Genomic DNA, 6944 nt, shown 5'->3' with positions numbered 1-6944 from the left:
ATTTATTTATAGCTCACCATTTCAGGGGAAACCCACCGCTCGAAGCCCCACTATAGTAAAATCCCTGAGCCACCTGAAAAATATTGCTCCAAGGGGACTCCCACCCATAACCTCCACATCAGAAGACCATGAGATGGCTCATCCTAAGGCTGTTGACGAGCCGAGCGGGCCTTTGCTCGTGCTTTGCTCGTTTACAAACCGAACCTAGCTGAGCGGCTAATTTAAAATCGAGACTCAAATCAAACGAGCATTTTCCGAGCAGAGAATATTCCGAGCGAGTGTCGAGCGGTTTTGACAACCGTGTGACAACTCGAACTTTAGACTTGCTTTGATGTAACGTTACGTGCTTATGTGACATTTCGAACTAATGAATGTTATGATATTATGCGCTTTTATGTGTGTGTGTTATGTTTATCTTTATCGAGCCAACCCGAGCCGCACAACACTTCATACGAGTGCACAAGCCCCCTTTGGGCCACTCCTTGTTCACGGGTTCATTAGGCAGCCGAGTGGGCTTGGCCCACTCCCCCACTCGCAACACAAAATCGGAATTAGGGGTTTTGTTTCCTTGTTTTTGCAAAATCACAAACACACACAACAACCCTAGACTCTTTCTCTCTCTCTCGGCTGCTTGGATCCCCGACGGCGAACAACACTTCTCGGCTCACCCTCTCCTTGATTCCAACCGGTTAGTGTACATTGTTATTTGATTGTATATGATGATGTTATGATCTATGCGTTTACATGATGATTATATATGATTCTTGAGCATTACATGATGTAATTCGGATGATGATAGTATGGTTGATTGTGATAGAACCGGTTTACATGTGTGCTTTGTTATAAATCAAATGTTAATATGTGGTTCGGATTGTTAACATGTTCATACGGATCGGATGAAACTCGATGTAATCTGTTGTTATGCTATATGATTCGGATGGTAACTTGTGGATATGCTAAGCATTGGGCTAGGTAATTAGTCACGGTTACATGTTCATATAAATAGATTATTGTTCATATGAATGCTGTTCACGTTGATTTGATGTTCTTGAATTGTTATGAATATGCATGAAATCTGAATTAACTGTTGATAAATTTCCGTGATTGATCTGATTTCGAAACTGCCTTAGATGTTTGCTAGAATCACGGATAAGTCAATGCAGGAATTATGGAAATCAGTTACATACTCGGTTACGACACATGGTTGCGAGTCGGGACCATAGTTGCGAGTCAGGTTGCGACTCGTAACCAAGCCAGCACAAGTCGAGACCATGGTTGCGAGTCCCGTTGCGACTCGTAACCAGACCATGATGAACCGAGACCACCATTGCGACTCGTAACCAGCTGTTGCGACTCGTAATCTCCGGTTGCGACTCGAGATCGCCGGTTGCGACTCGAGACCACCATTTACACGCACACTGTTGGGCCTTCACTGTTACGGGCCCAATCTATTGAGCCCAACGATTGAATTTGTGGACTGTTTGCTATTGGACTTTTACTATTACAGGCCCAACTGATTGGGCCGGACACTTGGCTATTTGTTTAACTGTTTTGCTTTGGGCTGCTATTGGGATACGTGTTCATTGCCATGATCAATACGTGTTAGTAACTTACGTGCTTTATACAAACCTGACCTGCGTAATAACCATGATAGGACGTGAGTGACCATTTACTTGCTACTTGTACTTTCTGTGTATCTGCCGAGCAAACCAAGGTGAGTTCACACAGCCAAGGCATGGGATTCCCGGGTTGGGAATTGGGTTGGATATGTTATTGCAAAAGGAGTTACTCGTACTTACGCATATACCAGACTATAGACCATCGTCCTCAGGTTAGTCAGGACACGTTACGTAAAGCCTACGTAACCCAGTATATTTGCCATATGTCTCCCGGGTCGGGAGGACACGTTACGTAAAGCCTACGTAACCCAATACCATCTACTGGCTTCCAGGTCGGAAGGCCACGCTGCGTAAAGCCTGCGTAGCCCCCACGCGTACCACTGTCCTCGGGGAAGGGCACGTCACGTAAAGCCTACGTGACCCTGTACGTATTCCTGTTCTCAGTAAAGAAGAACACATGGTCGGAAGTTAGTCTAGTAAGTACCGTTAATGAGAAGCCCTCATTAGCCAGGATAAACATGGGAAGCCCCCACCAGTATTATGAACACAAGGTTTGGGAAGCCCCCACCTTTAGTACACACTAGTATGGGAAACCCCCACTAGCTATATTTATGCACTATGTTATGAACTTACTTTCTGTGAACTCGCTCAACTAGTTTGTTGATTATTTGCTGCATGCCTTGCAGGACCTTAGGTACTTTATGGAGCTTGCACAGGGAGGAGCAGGTCGTTGTGGGATTTGGATTCATGAACGTTATTCGAACTTATAACTTGATTTGGGTTTACTTTATATTGCTTCCGCTACTTAAACAATGTTTGGTTTTGAAACATCAATCATGTCATGACGATTTACATTAATTACTTTTATTATTAAATGCTATGTTTGATATGATTGATGGCGTGATCCTGGTCAGTCACGCTCCCAAGCGGTGGTATTCCGCGGGTGGATTTTGGGGGTGTGACAGATTGGTATCAGAGCCATTGGTTATAGAGAACTTGGTTTTAATATGGGAAAACGTTTTTATTAAAACCGGACTATAACCAGAACAGTGCTCTCAACGATCCACAACGACGCTTCGCTCCACGTGCAAGACTCGACATCCTAGGTAATAAGGTTTACGTTTATTGCCTGCTTGCTAGAACTGCTTAGAACTTTGCTCGCATCACGTTTAGATACACATGATACTATAGCATGAGAATCCCTACGTGCATGCACTTTTCTGTCATCGCCCTACTCGCGAACCATTCTTACGTATGCTACTTGTTACAATGAAGATCATGTCTGGACGAATCAACATGACACAAGCCCAGCTAGAGGCTCTCGTTCAAGCTCAAGTTGCTGCGGCAGTTGCAGCAGCTCAAGCAGGTAGTATATCCTGCAGTATAGGCACACACTAGGATCTTTAGATCCTACATTAACTCTCGTATTTAACTTCGTCCTATTCGTACACAATAGGTCAACACGCGCAGCAGCCTGTCTGCACTTTCAAGAACTTCATGGACTGTCGTCCAAATTCCTTCAGCGGCACAGAGGGGGCAGTGGGACTCCTCCATTGGTTTGAAAAGTTAGAATCGGTATTCGAAATGTGCGAGTGCCCTGAGGCTCGCAAGGTCAAGTTTGCCACCGGTACTTTGGAGGGAATAGCACTGACTTGGTGGAACGCCCAAGTCCAGATCTTAGGGTTGGCAGCTGCTAACGCCACCCCATGGAACGACTTTAAGGAACTCATCAAGCGTGAGTATTGCACGCGGGAAGACATACACAAGCTGGAAGACGAGCTGTATAACCTGAAAATGGTTGGATCAGAGATCGAAGCATATACTAAACGGTCGAATGAGCTGGCCGTGTTATGTCCAACTATGGTGGACCCTCCTTACAAGCGCATTGAGTTGTATCTCAAGGGATCGGCGCCAGAAATTCAGAGCCACGTGACGTCGGCTAATCTCGAAAACATCCAGGAAATCCAGCGCCTCGCTCATCGCATCACCGATCAGGCAGTGGATCAGAATAAACTGCCCAAACGTGTTAATGCTACTGCTAATGTCACCACCTCAGTTACTCCTGCTACGTCTGGTGACAGTAAAAGAAAATGGGATGGAGATTCTAGTAAAAGTTCAGCATCTGTTCAGCCACAAGCTCAGCAGCAGAAGATTGACCACTATCAGAGTCCCAGTCAGCAATCCTCTGGTGGTCACAGACAGAGGAGATATCAGGGTAGTCAACCTAGGTGCCACAACTGCAACAGGCATCACCACGGCCCGTGTAACAAGGGTCGTTGTCAAAGGTGTCTTAAGATGGGTCACGAGGCCAAAGACTGTAGGAGTCCACGGCCTGCGAATCAGAATCAGCAGCAGCAACAACCAGCTCCACAGAACCAGCAGCAGCAGCAGTCACAGCGTGGAAACCGGGGATGTTTCCAGTGTGGGGCTGAAGGTCACTTCAAACGCGATTGCCCTCAGTTAAACCAGAATCGCAACAACAACAATAACAACCAGGGCAACGGCAACAACAACGGCGGGAACAACAACAATAATGGCAACGAGGCAAGGGGTCGAGCTTTCGTTTTGGGAAGAGGAGACGCAGTGAACGATCCCAACGTTGTTATGGGTAAGTTTCTCCTCGACAATATTTACGTTACTGTTTTGTTTGATTCGGGTGCGGATACAAGCTATATGTCTGTGAAAATGTGTCAACTGCTAAAACGTGCACCAACACTTTTACCCACCAAACACGTAGTAGAGTTAGCTAACGGTAAAAGCTTAGAAGCCACGCACGTAGTTCAGGGTTGTAATCTTATCCTAGCTGGTCAAGCTTTCTCTGTAGACCTCATTCCCATAGTTTTGGGTAGTTTCGATGTTGTGATTGGGATGGATTGGTTGTCCCAACACCAGGCAGAGATCTTATGCAGTGAAAAGATCATTCGTATTCCTCGTTCGGGTCAGGAACCTCTCGAAGTTCAAGGCGACAAGAGTGGTGCAGTGGTAGGCATCATCTCTTTCTTGAAAGCGCAGAAATGTTTACGAAAGGGGCACACTGCCATTCTGGCACTCGTTACAGACGCTTCAGCAAAGGAAAGGAAACTTGAAGATATACCAGTTGTACGTGACTATCCTCAGGTGTTTCCTGAAGACTTACCTGGCTTCCCGCCTCATCGTCAGGTCGAATTCCAAATCGAGCTCGCTCCAGGAGCAGCACCCATAGCTCGCGCACCATATCGTCTAGCTCCATCAGAATTGGAGGAACTGTCAAAGCAACTGCAAGAACTCTTGGAAAAGGGTTTCATTCGTCCAAGCTCTTCGCCTTGGGGAGCTCCAGTACTCTTCGTGAAAAAGAAAGACGGTACGTTCAGGATGTGCATTGACTACCGTGAACTCAACAAGGTGACGGTAAAGAACCGTTATCCTCTTCCACGCATAGACGACTTATTCGACCAGTTGCAAGGGTCGTGCTACTATTCGAAGATAGACTTGAGGTCGGGGTACCATCAGTTGAGAGTCCGGGATGAGGACGTCTCCAAGACAGCCTTCAGAACTCGTTACGGTCACTACGAGTTTCTCGTTATGCCATTCGGGTTAACGAACGCGCCTGCTGTATTTATGGATCTTATGAACAGGGTGTGCAAACCCTATCTCGACAAGTTCGTCATAGTATTCATCGACGACATTCTGATTTACTCCAGGAGTCAGGAGGAACACGAGCAGCATCTTCGCCTTATTTTGGAACTCCTTCGGAAGGAGCAGTTGTACGCCAAGCTTTCTAAATGCGACTTCTGGCTTCGTGAAGTCCACTTCTTAGGCCATGTAGTGAACAAGGATGGGATCCATGTCGATCCATCCAAGGTAGATTCGATCAGAAACTGGCCTGCACCGCGTACACCGACAGAAATACGCCAATTCTTGGGTCTGGCAGGTTACTACAGACGGTTTATTAGGGACTTTTCGAAGATTGCTCAGCCGCTTACGCTACTGACACGGAAGGGTGTTACTTATCGCTGGGGAGAGCCCCAGGAGACTGCTTTTCAGCACCTAAAGGATAGACTTTGCAGTGCACCTATCCTCTCATTGCCAGAGGGCACAGACGACTTCGTGGTCTATTGTGATGCATCCATTCGGGGACTTGGATGTGTGTTAATGCAGCGCGACAAGGTTATCGCTTACGCCTCTCGTCAACTCAAGGTTCATGAACGCAACTACACGACGCACGATCTAGAGCTGGGAGCTGTTGTTTTCGCGCTTAAGATATGGCGACACTACCTGTACGGTACCAGGTGCACGATTTACACCGATCACAGGAGTCTCGAGCATATTCTTAAGCAGAAGGATTTGAATATGCGTCAACGACGATGGGTCGAGTTACTAAACGATTACGAATGTGCTATCAAGTATCATCCAGGCAAAGCCAATGTTGTGGCTGACGCTCTTAGTCGAAAAGACACTTTACCTCGGCGCGTGCGAGCGCTACAGCTTACGATTCAGTCTAGCCTTCCTGCTCAGATACGAGCTGCTCAGACAGAAGCACTGAAGCCCGAAAACGTCAAGGCTGAAGCCTTACGCGGCTCACGACAGCAAATGGAACAGAAGGCAGACGGCGCTTACTATGTAACGGGCCGGATTTGGGTCCCACTCTATGGCGGTCTACGCGAACTTGTGATGGATGAAGCTCACAAGTCTCGCTACTCGGTACATCCAGGGTCGGATAAAATGTACCACGACATCAGCACTACTTATTGGTGGCCTAGTATGAAGGCCCACATTGCTACGTATGTTGGAAAATGCTTGACCTGTGCGAGAGTCAAGGTCGAATATCAGAAACCAGCTGGCCTACTTCAGCAGCCTAAGATACCACAATGGAAACGGGAAGAAATTTCCATGGATTTCGTTACAGGCCTACCTAGATCCCAGCGTGGGAACGATACGATATGGGTGATCGTGGATCGACTCACCAAGTCTGCACACTTCCTACCGATTAAGGAAACGGACAAGTTCTCCACACTTGCAGACGTCTATCTTAAAGAAGTTGTTTCGAGGTACGGGGTGCCCACATCCATCATTTCGGATCGCGATGCACGATTCACGTCAGAACTTTGGCAAGCAATGCATAAATCCTTTGGCTCACGGTTAGACATGAGCACAGCATATCATCCTCAGACGGATGGGCAGTCTGAGCGAACGATCCAAACTCTCGAAGACATGCTTCGGGCATGCGTTATCGACTTCGGCAACGGCTGGGAAAAGCACCTCCCTTTGGTGGAGTTCTCGTATAATAATAGCTATCACACCAGCATTCAAGCCGCTCCATTCGAGGCATTGTACGGGCGTAAATGC

Source organism: Helianthus annuus, chromosome 11 (genome assembly GCF_002127325.2).
Source record: "Helianthus annuus cultivar XRQ/B chromosome 11, HanXRQr2.0-SUNRISE, whole genome shotgun sequence".
Classification (NCBI taxonomy): Eukaryota; Viridiplantae; Streptophyta; class Magnoliopsida; order Asterales; family Asteraceae; genus Helianthus; species Helianthus annuus.
This window is presented reverse-complemented; position numbering follows the sequence as displayed.